At 40.2% G+C, this 13,502-nt stretch overlaps 1 non-coding gene across 1 annotated transcript; it reads left to right on the top strand.

Moving 5' to 3' along the window:
• Window positions 1-12,871: 12,871 nt before the first annotated feature.
• LOC112782037 (small nucleolar RNA R71) lies at window positions 12,872-12,979 on the top strand. Its single transcript, XR_003192780.1, has one exon. It is a non-coding gene; the product is annotated as a small nucleolar RNA R71 (small nucleolar RNA).
• Window positions 12,980-13,502: the final 523 nt, after the last annotated feature.

Consider the following 13,502-nt stretch of genomic DNA (forward strand, 5'->3'; position numbering starts at 1 on the left):
CTTATCATAAATACTTCCTCTCTCAACAGTCTTTTGCCTTTTGGGAGTATGTTCTGAGGATGAAGGAGAAGGATGGCCCCAACACTCTCTAAAGGAGAATCGGGAGTAATTAATCGAGAAGTTAGAACGGGAATAACTTCCTTTAGAACTAAAGGACCCGAATCTGACTTCTCAGGAGTAAATCGGACAAACGTGCCCCCGTCTTCCTTTTGCTAAATATTACGAGCCACAACGTTCTTCTTGGTGACCCGTACTGTCTTCATAACAACAGATTTCGGAGTCATTTTCTCTACAAAAACAAAAGTAAAAGTACATCAATTGTCAGCACAAATCACAACCAAAAATAAAAAAGGTAAAGGTAAAAAAACTATCCAGCTCAGACCGAAGCTGACCAGGATCCCCTAAGAATTTTTCGGTGTCTAAGTGAGGAGATCGGCCCCAACACTCTTGAAACAAATCAACTACGGCCTTCTTAAGATCATATAAGGCATCTACATTATACTTGGCTATCATAGGTTTTTCTTCCCAGTATAACGAGAAACAGGGTTCATTATTCTGATCCAAAAAGAAAGGTTGAGCACTCTCTACAACTCGAACCTTGAAAAAATAATTTTGAAGTCCTGGAAGGACTCATCAAGAATAGAAAAAACCTTCCTACCCTAAACGGCGCGGAAGGAAAGCCAAGCTAGATTTTTGAGCTAAAAGGCTTGGTCAGAACAAAAAGATAAAAGAAAACCTTGAGGGAAGGTGATGAGCGGATAATTTATACGCTTTTTGGCATTGTTTTTAGTATGTTTTTAGTACATTTTAGTTAGTTTTTATTATGTTTTTATTAGTTTTTAAATAACAATCACTTTTTTGGGCTTTACTATGAGTTTGTGTGTTTTTCTGTGATTTCAGGTATTTTCTGGCTGAAATTGAGGGACCTGAGCAAAAATCTGATTCAGAGGCTGAAAAAGGACTGCAGATGCTGTTGGATTCTGACCTCCCTGCACTCGAAGTGGATTTTCTGGAGCTACAGAAGCTCAATTGGCGCGCTCTCAATTGCGTTGAAAAGTAGACATCCTGGGCTTTCCAGCAATATATAATAGTTTATGCTTTGCCCGAGATTTGATGGCCCAAACAGGCGTTTCAAGTCAGCTCAAGAATTCTGGCGTTTAACTCCAGAACTGGCACAAAAGCTGGAGTTAAACGCCCAAACTGGCATAAAAGCTGGCGTTTAACTCCAAGAAATGTCTCTACACATGAAAACTTCAATGCTCAGCCCAAGCACACACCAAGTGGGCCCTGGAAGTGGAATTTTACAATAAACACCCTAGCTTACTCATTTTCTGTAACCCTAGGTCACTAGTTTACTATAAATACTACTTTCAGTGATTCATATTGTACCTCATGACATTCTATATGTTTCATATTGTATCCTCTACGGCATGAGTCTCTAAACCCCATTGTTGGGGGTGAGGAGCTCTGCTGTTCTTCATGAATTAATGCAATTACTACCGTTTTCCATTCTATCACGCTTGCTTCTATTCTAAGATATTCATTCGCACTTCAACCTGATAAATGTGATGATCCGTGACAATCATCATCATTCTCACCTATGAACGCGTGCCTGACAACCACCTCCGTTCTACATGCAATCAAGCTTGAATGTGTATCTCTTGGGTTTCTAATCTAAGGTTGGAACCTTCGTGGTATAGGCTAGAATTATTGGCGGCCATTCCTGAGATCCGGAACGTCTAAACCTTGTCTGTGGTATTCTGAGTAGGATCTGGGAAGGGATGACTGTGACGAGCTTCAAACTCGCGATTGTGGGGCGTGTGACAGACGCAAAAGGATCAATGGATCCTATTCCGACATGATCGAGAACCGACAGATGATTAGCCGTGCAGTGACAGCGCATTTGGAACATTTTCACTGAGAGGACGGGAAGTAGCCATTGACAACAGTGATGCCCAACATAAAGCTTGCCATGGAAGGAGCCTTGCGTGCATGAAGAAGAAGATAGTAGGAAAGCAGAGATTCAGAAGACAAAGCATCTCCAAATCCTCAACCTATTCTTCATTACTGCATAACAAGTATTTATTTCATGTTCTTTTACTTTTTACTATTAAATATGAGAATTATTGATATCCTGACTAAGAGTTACAAGATAACCATAGCTTGCTTCAAGCCGACAATCTCCGTGGGATCGACCCTTACTCACGTAAGGTATTACTTGGACGACCTAGTGCACTTGCTGGTTAGTTGTGCGGAGTTGCAAAAGTGTGATTGTAATTTTGTGCACCAAGTTTTTGGCCCCGTTGCCGGGGATTGTTCGAGTTTGGATAACTGACGGTTTATCTTGTTGCTTAGATTAGGAATATTTTATGTTTGTTGGTTTAGAGTCTTTTATTTGAGTTTAGTTTTATATTTTAAGTTTGGTGTCAATTGCATACTTTTATTTTCTTTTGATTTTTCAAATTTGCATGTTCTTGGTTCTTCTTGATCTTTAAAAAATTCTAAGTTTGGTGTCTTCTTAGTGTTTTCCTTTAAATTTTCGAAAAATTGTGTTTGATTTTCTAAAAATTCTAAGTTTTGTGTCTTCTTTGTGTTTTCCTTTAATTTTTCGAAAATTTGTGCTTTATTTTCTAAAAATTTTAAGTTTGGTGTTTTTATGCTTTTATTTACTTAAAAATTTTTCAAAAATTTGTTCTTGGTGTTCATCTTGACATTCAAAGTTTTCTTGTTTGTTCTCTGTGTTTTGATCTAAAATTTCTAAGTTTAGTGTCATTTTGTTGTTTTTCTCTTTCCGCATTAAAATTCAAAAATAAAAAAATATCCTTTCCTTATTTTACTCATAAATTTCAAAATTTTGCATTAATTTAGTCAAAGATTTTCAAAATTATATCTTTTTTTAGTCAAGTCAATATTCTAATTTTAAAAATTGATCTTTTCAAATCTTTTTCAAAAATTAAATCTTTTTAATTTCTTCAATCATATCTTTTCAATCATATCTTTTTTTTTAATTTGCAATCATATCTTCTCAATCATATCTTCTTCAAAATAATTTTCAATCATATTTTTTTAATTGCTAATTTTAAAATCTTTTTAATTAATTAATTAATTTAGTTTTCAATTTGCTTTGATTTTATTTTCTTTTAGTTTTCAAAATTTTATTTTATTTTATTTTATTATTTTCGGTCACTCTTAATTAAATAAATAAAAAAATACAAATATAATTTATTTGCAATTCACATCATCTCCCTTTCTCCATCATGGACCTAAGTGGAAATGAGCAGTCTAGAAGGACTCTAGGGTCATATGCTAACCCCATTACAGCTGTATATGGGAGTAGCATCTGTATACCTCCCATCAAAGCAAGCAGTTTTGAGCTAAATCCTCAGCTCATTATCATAGTACAGCAAAATTGCCAGTATTCCGGTCTTCCACAAGAAGAACCTACTGAGTTTCTGGCACAGTTCTTACAAATTGCTGACACAGTACGTGATAAAGAAGTGGATCAGGATGTCTACAGATTATTACTGTTTCCATTTGCTGTAAAAGACCAAGCTAAGAGGTGGTTAAATAACCAACCCACAGCAAGCATAAAAACATGGAGACAGTTATCAGACAAATTTCTGAATCAATTTTATCCTCCAAAAAGAATGACACAGCTAAGGCTGGACATCCAAGGCTTTAAACAAGAGGATCATGAATCCCTTTATAATGCCTGGGAGAGGTATAGACGGATGCTAAGGAAATGCCCCTCTGAAATGTTTTCAGAATGGGTACAGTTAGACATCTTTTACTATGGGCTTACAGAAAGAGCTCAAATGTCTCTAGACCACTCATCTGGTGGATCTATACACATGAGAAAAATAATTGAAGAGGCTCAAGAACTCATAGACACGGTTGCTAGAAATCAACATCTGTACTCAAACAGTGAGTCCTCCGTAAAAGAAGAGGCTATGGTAGTAACTACTGATCCTAATCCTCAAGAACAGATTGTTGAACTTAATCAGCAATTACTCCTTATGACAAAACAATTAGCAAAATTCAAAGAGATGCTCCAAGACACTAAAAATGCTAACAAGAATATAGAAGCACAATTGAATCAGACAAGACAGCAGCTATCTAAACAGATAACAGAAGAATGCCAAGTTGTCCAACTAAGGAGCGGGAAGACATTGAATAACTCAGCTCAAAGTAGCAAAAAGTCAAGAAAGGAAAAAATGACAGAGGATGACCAAACCACTGCCGAAAATCCCTCTGAGGACATCAAGAGCCCAGAGAGGAATAACTCTGGCGTTCAAACGCCAGAAAAGGGGGAAAAACTGGCGTTAAACGCCCAATGGATGCCCAAATCTGGCGTTCAAACGCCAGAAAAGAGTGGGAACCTGGCGTTAAACGCCCATTCAGCACCCAATCCTGGCGTTCAAATACCAATGAGGAATTAGACACCTGAAAGTGCTGATAGTAACCCCTCTAAGAAGGCTTCTCCAACCACTTCTGTAGGGAATAAACCTGCAGCAACTAAGGTTGAAGAATATAAAGCCAAGATGCCTTATTCTCAGAAGCTCCGCCAAGCGGAACAGGATAAACGATTTGCCCACTTTGCAGACTATCTCAGGACTCTTGAAATAAAGATTCCGTTTGCAGAGGCACTTGAGCAAATACCCTCTTATGATAAGTTCATGAAAGAGATCTTAAGTCATAAGAAGGATTGGAGAGAAACTAAAAGAGTGTTTCTCACTGAAGAATACAGTGCAGTCATTCTAAAAAGCTTACCAGAGAAGCTTCAAGATCCAGGGAGCTTTATGATACCATGCACAATAGAGGGTGCTTGTACTAAGACCGCTCTATGTGACCTTGGAGCAAGTATCAATCTAATACCTGCATCCACCATCAGAAAGCTTGGCTTGACTGAAGAGGTCAAACCAACCCGGATATGTCTTCAACTTGCTAATGGCTCCATTAAATACCCATCAGGCATAATTGAGGACATGATTGTCAAGGTTGGGCCATTTGCCTTTCCCACTGACTTTGTAGTGCTGGAAATAGAGGAGCACAAGAGTGCAACTCTGATTCTAGGAAGACCTTTCCTAGCAACTGGACGAACTCTCATTGATGTCCAAAAAGGGGAAGTGACCCTGAGAGTCAATGAGGATGAGTTCAAGTTAAATGTTGTCAAAGCTATGCAGCATCCAGACACGTCAAATGACTGCATGAGCGTTGATATTATTGACTCCCTGGTGGAAGAGGTCAATATGACTGAAAGTCTTGAATCAGAGCTAGAGGACATCTTTAAAGATGTTCAGCCTGATTTGGAGGAATCAGAGGAAATAAAAGAACCTCTGAAAATCCCTCAGGAAGAGGAGAAACCTCCTAAACCCGAGCTCAAACCACTACCACCATCCCTGAAATATGCATTTCTGGGAGAGGGTGACACTTTTCCAGTGATCATAAGCTCTGCTTTAAATCTACAGGAAGAGAAAGCACTAATTCAAGTGCTAAGGACACACAAGACAGCTCTTGGGTGGTCCATAAGTGACCTTAAGGGCATTAGCCCAGCAAGATGCATGCACAAGATCCTATTGGAGGATGATGCTAAGCCAGTGGTTCAACCACAGAGGCGGCTAAATCCAGCCATGAAGGAAGTGGTGCAGAAAGAGGTCACTAAGTCACTAGAGGCTGGGATTATTTATCCTATATCTGATAGCCCCTGGGTGAGCCCTGTCCATGTTGTCCCTAAGAAGAGAGGAATGGCAGTGGTTCATAATGAAAAGAATGAACTAGTTCCTACAAGAACAGTTACAGGGTGGTGTATGTGTATTGACTATAGAAGGCTCAATACAGCCACCAGAAAGGATCATTTTCCTTTACCATTCATAGACCAGATGCTAGAGAGACTAGCAGGTCATGAATACTACTGCTTTTTGGATGGCTATTCAGGTTACAACCAAATTACAGTGGATCCTCAGAACCAAGAGAAAACAACATTCACATGTCCTTCTGGAGTATTTGCCTGCAGAAGGATGCCTTTTGGTCTGTGCAATACACCTGCAACCTTTCAGAGATGTATGCTCTCTATTTTCTCTGATATGGTGAAAAAATTTCTGGAAGTCTTCATGGATGACTTTTCAGTATTTGGAGACTCATTCAGCTCCTGTCTTGACCATTTAGCACTTGTTCTGAAACGATGCCAAGAGACCAACCTAGTTTTAAACTGGTGGTGCACGAAATTGTGATCTCAGGCAACGGCGCCAAAAACTCTGTACGCACGTCTTAATAAATTGTTTTTCATTCACAACTTCGATACAACTAACCAGCAAGTGCACTGGGTCGTCCAAGTAATAAATCTTACGTGAGTAAGGGTCGATCCCACGGAGATTGTTGGTATGAAGCAAGCTATGGTCACCTTGTAGATCTCAGTCAGGCGGATATAAAATAGTTATGGAGTTTTCGAAAATATATAATAAAATAAGGATAGAAATACTGATGTAAATCATTGGTAAGAATTTCAGATAAGCGCATAGAGATGCTTTCGTTCCTCTGAACTTCTGCTTTTCTGCTGTCTTCATCCAATCAATCCTACTCCTTTCCATGGCTGGCTTTATGTAAGGACATCACCGTTGTCAATGGCTACTTTTTATCCTCTCTGGAAATGGTCCGATGCGCTGTCACTGCATGGATAATCGTCTGGAGGCATCACCCTTGTCAATGGCTGTATCCCATCCTCTTGTGAAAATGGTCCAAATGCTCTGTCACAGCACGGCTAATCATCTGAGGTTCTCGATCATACTAGAATAGGATTCACCATCCTTTTGCGTCTGTCACTAAGCCCAGCACTCGCGAGTTTGAAGTTCGTCACAGTCATTCAATCCCAGAGTCCTACTCGGAATACCACAGACAAGGTTTAGACTTTCCGGACTCTCATGAATGCCGCCATCAATCTAGCTTATACCACGAAGATTCTGATTAAGAGATCCAAGAGATACTCATTCAATCTAAGGTGGAACGGAAGTGGTTGCCAGGCACGCGTTCGTGGGGGAATGATGATGATTGTCACGTTCATCACATTCAGGTTGAAGTGCGAATGAATATCTTAGAAGCGGAATAAGTTGAATTAAATAGAAAAACAGTAGTACTTTGCATTAATCTTTGAGGAACAGCAGAGCTCCACACCTTAATATATGGAGTACAGAAACTCTACCGTATGAAATTACATAAGTGATAATGGTCCAGGCATGGCCGAATGGCCAGCCCCCATGAAAGTCTAAGATAGCATAAAACTGATCAAAGATGTTCAAAGATAATAGTAAAAAGTCCTATTTATACTAAACTAGTTACTAGGGTTTACAGAAGTAAGTAATTAATGCATAAATCCACTTTCGGGGCCCACTTGGTGTGTGCTTGGGCTGAGCTTGAATGTTACACGTGTAGAGGTCATTCTTGGAGTTGAACGCCAGTTTATAACGTATTTCTGGTGTTCAACTCTGGTTTGTGACGTATTTCTGGCGTTTAACTCCAGACAGCAGCGTAGAACTGGCGTTCAACGCCCTTTTTAATCGTCTAAAATCGGTCAAGTATGGAATATTATACATTGCTGGAAAGCCCTGGATGTCTAATTTTCAACGCAATTGGAAGCACACCATTTTGAGTTCTGTAGCTCCAGAAAATCCACTTTGAGTGCAGGGAGGTCAGAATCCAACAGCATCAGTAGTCCTTCTTCTACCTCTGAATCTGATTTTTGCTCAAGTCCCTCAATTTCAGCCAGAAAATACCTGAAATCACAGAAAAACACACAAACTCATAGTAAAGTCCAGAAATGTGAATTTAACATAAAAACTAATCAAAACATCCCTAAAAATAACTAGATTCTACTAAAAACATACTAAAAACAATGCTAAAAAGCGTATAAATTATCCGCTCATCACAACACCAAACTTAAATTATTGCTTGTCCCCAAGCAACTGAAAATCAAATAGGATAAAAAGAAGAGAATATACTATAAATTCGAAACTATCAATGAAACATAGCTCCAATTAAATGAGCGGGACTTGTAGCTTTTTGCCTCTTGAATAGTTTTGGCATCTCACTTTATCCATTGAGGTTCAGAATGATTGGCATCTATAGGAACTCAGAGTTCAGATAGTGTTATTGATTCTCCTAGTTCAGTATGTTGATTCTTGAACACAGCTATTTTATGAGTCTTGGCAGTGGCCCTAAGCACTTTGTTTTCCAGTATTACCACCGGATACATAAATGCCACAGACACATAATTGGGTGAACCTTTTCAGATTGTGACTCAGCTTTGCTAAAGTCCCCAATTAGAGGTGTCCAGGGTTCTTAAGCACACTCTTCTTTTGCTTTGGACCTTGACTTTAACCGCTCAGTCTCAAGTTTTCACTTGACACCTTCACGCCACAAGCACATGGTTAGGGACAGCTTGGTTTAGCCGCTTAGGCCAGGATTTTATTCCTTTAGGCCCTCCTATCCACTGATGCTCAAAGCCTTGGGATCCTTTTTATTTACCCTTGCCTTTTGGTTTTAAGGGTTATTGGCTTTTTGCTCTTGCCTCTTGGTTTTAAGAGCTTTGGCTTTTTCTGTTTGCTTTTTCTTTTTCTTTCTATTTTTTTTTCGCCACATTTTTTTCTGCAAGCTTTGTTCTTTGCTGCTTTTTCTTGCTTCAAGAATCATTTTTATGATTTTTCAGATTATCAAATAACATGTCTCCTTGTCATCATTCTTTCAAGAGCCAACATATTTAACATTCTTAAACAACAACTTCAAAATATATATGCACTGTTCAAGCATTCATTCAGAAAACAAAAAGTATTGTCACCACATCAATCTAATTAAACTAAGTTCAAGGATAAATTCGAAACTCGTGTACTTCTTGTTCTCTTGAATTAAAACATTTTTTCATTTAAGAGAGGTGATGGATTCATAGGACATTCATAACTTTAAGACAAAGTTACTAACTACTAATGATCATGTAATAAGACACAAACATAGATAAGCACTTATCATAGAGAAAACAAAAAACAGAGAATGTAAGAACAAGGAATGAGTCCACCTTAGTGATGGTGGCGTTTCCTTCTTGAGGAACCAATGATGTCCTTGAGTTCTTCTATGTCTCTTCCTTTTCTTTGTTGCTCCTCCCTCATTGCTTTTTGATCTTCTCTAATTTCATGAAGGATGATGGAGTGCTCTTGATGTTCCACCCTTAATTGTCCCACGTTGGAACTTAATTCTCCTAGGGAGGTGTTGATTTGCTCCCAATAGTCTTGTGGAGGAAAATGCATTTGAGGCATCTCCGGGATCTCATGGTGATGAGCTTCATGCGTCTCTTGAGATCCATAAATGGGCTCTCTTGCTTGCTCCATCCTTTTCTTAGTGATGGACTTCTCTTCCTCAATGGGAATGTCTCCTTCTATGAAAGCTCCAGCTGAGTAACATAGATGGCAAATAAGATGAGGAAAAGCTAGCCTTGCCATGGGGGAGGACTTTTCGGCTATTTTGTAGAGTTCAAGGGAGATGACCTCATGAACTTCTACTTCCTCACCAGTCATGATGCTATGAATCATGATGGCCCGATCCACAGTAACTTCGGATCGGTTGCTAGTGGGGATGATGGAGCATTGTATGAACTCTAACCATCCTCTAGCCACAGGCTTGAGGTCCAGTCTTCTTAATTGAACCGGCTTGCCTTTGGAGTCAATCTTCCATTGAGCTCCTTCCACACATATGTCCATGAGGACTTGGTCCAACCTTTGATTAAAGTTGACCCTTCTATTGTAGGGGCGTGCATCTCCTTGCATCATAGGCAAGTTGAACGCCAACCTCACATTTTCCGGACTAAAATCTAAGTATTTCCCCCGAACCATTGTAATATAATTCCTTGGGTTCGGGTTCTTACTTTGATCATGGTTCCTAGTGATCCATGCATTGGCATAGAACTCTTGAACCATTAGAATGCCGACTTGTTGGATGGGGTTTGTTAGAACTTCCCAACCTCTTCTATGGATTTCATGTCGGATCTCCGGATACTCATTTCTCTTGAGCTTGAAAGGGACCTCGGGGATCACCTTCTTCTTGGCTACAACATCATAGAAGTGGTCTTGATGAGCTTTGGAGATGAATCTTTCCATCTCCCATGACTTAGAGGTGGAAGCTTCTGTCTTCCCTTTTCCTTTTCTAGAGGATTCTCTGGTCTTAGGTGCCATCAATGGTAATGGAAAAACAAAAAGCTTATGCGTTTACCACACCAAACTTAGAATTTTGCTCGCCCTCGAGCAAGAGAAGAAAGAATAGATGAAGAAGAAGAAGAAAATATGGAGGAGAGGAGGGATGTGTTTCGGCCAAGAAGGGGAATAGAGGGTTGTGTTGTGTGAAAATGAGGAAGAATGGAGGGCTATATATAGGGAAGGGAGGGGGGTAAGGTTCGGCCATAAGGGTGGGTTTTGGGTGGGAAATTGATTTTGAATTTTGAAGGTAGGTGGGGTTTATGAAGTAGGTTTATGGGGAAGAGTGGATGGATGTGAGTGGTGAAGTGGTGATAGGGAAGAGAGATTGAGGTGATTGGTGAAGAGTTTTGGGGAAGAGTGTTTATGGGATTGTGTGAAAGAGGGGTGAGAAGAAGTGAGTGGAGGTAGGTGGGGATCCTGTGGGGTCCACAGATCCTGAGGTGATCCTGTGGGGTCCACAGATCCTGAGGTGTTCAAGGATTTACAACCTTACACCAAATTAGGCATGCAAAATGCCTTTGCACACAACTCTGGGCGTTCAGCGCCAGATTGGTGCTTGTTCTGGGCATTGAACGCCCATTTGTTGCCCATTTCTGGCGTTGAACGCCAGAACCATGCTTGTTCTGGGCGTTCAGCGCCAGCTCTTCTCCAGGGTGCAATTCTGGCATTCAAACGCCCAGATGCTGCCCATTTTGGGCGTTCAGCGCCAGAACCATGCTCTGTTCTGGCGTTGAACGCCAGCCAGATGCTTCTTACTGGCGTTTAAACGCCAGTGAGATCCTCCTCCAGGGTGTGATTTTTCTTCTGTTGTTTTTGATTCCGTTTTCAATTTTTATATTTATTTTGTGACTCCACATGATCATGAACCTGATAAAACATGAAAGAACAAGAAAAATAAAATTAGATAAATAAAAATTGGGTTGCCTCCCAACAAGCGCTTCTTTAATGTCAATAGCTTTACAGTGGGCTCTCATGGAGCCTCACAGATGTTCAGAGCATTGTTGAGACTTCCCAACACCAAACTTAGAGTTTGGTTGTGGCCTCCCAACACCAAACTTAGAGTTTGACTGTGGGGGCTCTGGTTGACTCTGTTTTGAGAGAAGCTTTTTATGCTTCCTCTCCATGTTTACAGAAGGATGACCTCGAGTTTTAAACACAAGGGAGTCCTCATTCAATTGAAGGACTAGTTCACCTCTGTCAACATCAATCACAGCTCTTGCTGTGGCTAGGAAGGGTCTTTCAAGGATGATGGATTCATCCTCATCCCTCCTAGTATCTAGGACTATGAAATCAGCAGGGATGTAAAGGCCTTCAACCTTTACTAACACGTCCTCTACTTGTCCATAAGCCTGTTTTCTTGAATTGTCTGCCATCTCTAATGAGATTTTAGCAGCTTGCACCCCAAAGATTCCCAGTTTCTCTATTACAGAGAGGGGCATGAGGTTTATCCCTGAGCCAAGGTCACACAGAGCCTTTTCAAAGATCATGGTGCCTATGGTACAAGGTATTAAGAACTTTCCAGGATCCTGTTTCTTCTGAGGCAATGTCAGTTGATCCAGATCACTCAGTTCATTGGTGAACAAGGGAGGTTCATCTTCCCAAGTCTCAATACCAAATAATTTGGCATTCAGCTTCATGATTGCACCAAGGTACTTGGTAACTTGCTCTTCAGTAACATCCTCATTCTCTTCAGAAGAGGAATACTCATCAGAGCTCATGAATGGCATAAGGAGGTTTAATGGAATCTCTATGGTCTCTAGTTGAGTCTCAGATTCCTTTGGTTCCTCAAAGGGAAACTCCTTATTGATCACTGGACGTCCCAGGAGGTCTTCCTCCTTGGGATTCACGTTCTCCCCTTCTTCCTTGGATTCGGCCATGATGGTTATATCAATGGCCTTGCACTCTCTTTTTGGATTTTCTTCTGTATTGCTTGGGAGAGTACTAGGAGGGATTTCAGTGATCCTTTTACTCAGCTGGCCCACTTGTGCCTCCAACTTTCTAATGGAGGACCTTGTTTTATTCATGAAACTTACAGTGGCCTTAGATAGATCAGAGACTAAGTTTGCTAAATTAGAGGTATTTTGTTCAGAGTTCTCTGTCTGTTGCTGAGTGGATGATAGAAAAGATTTACTATTGTTAAACCTATTTCTTCCACTATTATTAAAGCCTTGTTGAGGCCTTTGTTGATCCTTCTATGAGAGATTTGGGTGATTTCTCCATGAGGGGTTATAGGTGTTTCCATAAGATTCACCCATGTAATTCACCTCTGCTATTGCAGGGTTTTCAGGATCATAAGCTTCTTCTTCAGAAGATGCCTCTTGAGTACTGTTGGATGTAGCTTGCATTCCATTCAGACTCTGAGAAATCATATTGACTTGCTGAGTCAATATTTTATTCTGAGCCAATATGGCATTCAGAGTATCAATTTCAAGAACTTCCTTCTTCATAGGCGTCCCATTACTCACAGGATTCCTCTCAGAAGTGTACATGAACTGGTTATTAGCAACCATGTCAATGAGTTCTTGAGCTTCTGCAGGCATTTTCTTTAGGTGAATGGATCCACCTGCAGAAGTATCCAATGACATCTTAGCTAATTCAGACAGACCATCATAGAATATATCCAGGATGGTCCATTCTGAAAGCATGTCAGAAGGACACTTTTTGGTCAGTCCTTTGTATCTCTCCCAAGCTTCATAGAGGGATTCACCTTCTTTCTGTCTGAAGGTTTGAACATCCACTCTAAGCTTACTAAGCTTTTGAGGAGGAAAGAACTTGGCTAAGAAAGCCTTGACCAGCTTATCCCAAGAGTTCAGGCTATCTTTAGGTTGAGAGTCCAACCATATTCTAGCTCTGTCTCTTACAGCAAAAGGGAAAAGCATGAGCCTGTAGACTTCAGGATCTACTCCATTAGTCTTAACAATATCACAGATCTGCAAGAATTCAGTTAAGAACTGAAAAGGATCTTCAGATGAAAGTCCATGAAACTTGCAGTTCTGCTGCATCAGAGAAACTAATTGAGGTTTCAGCTCAAAATTGTTTGCTCCAATGGTAGGGATGGAGATGCTTCTTCCATGTAAATTGGAATTAGGTGCAGTAAAGTCACCCAGCATCCTCCTTGCATTATTATTATTTTCGGCTGCCATGTCCTCTTCTTGTTCGAAAATTTCTGAAAGGTGCTTGCTGGCTTGTTGTAATTTAGCTTCTTTTAGTTTCCTCTTCAGAGTCCTTTCAGGTTCTGGATCTGCTTCAACAAGAATATTCTTGTCCTTG

Source organism: Arachis hypogaea, chromosome 19 (genome assembly GCF_003086295.3).
Source record: "Arachis hypogaea cultivar Tifrunner chromosome 19, arahy.Tifrunner.gnm2.J5K5, whole genome shotgun sequence".
NCBI classification, from domain to species: Eukaryota; Viridiplantae; Streptophyta; class Magnoliopsida; order Fabales; family Fabaceae; genus Arachis; species Arachis hypogaea.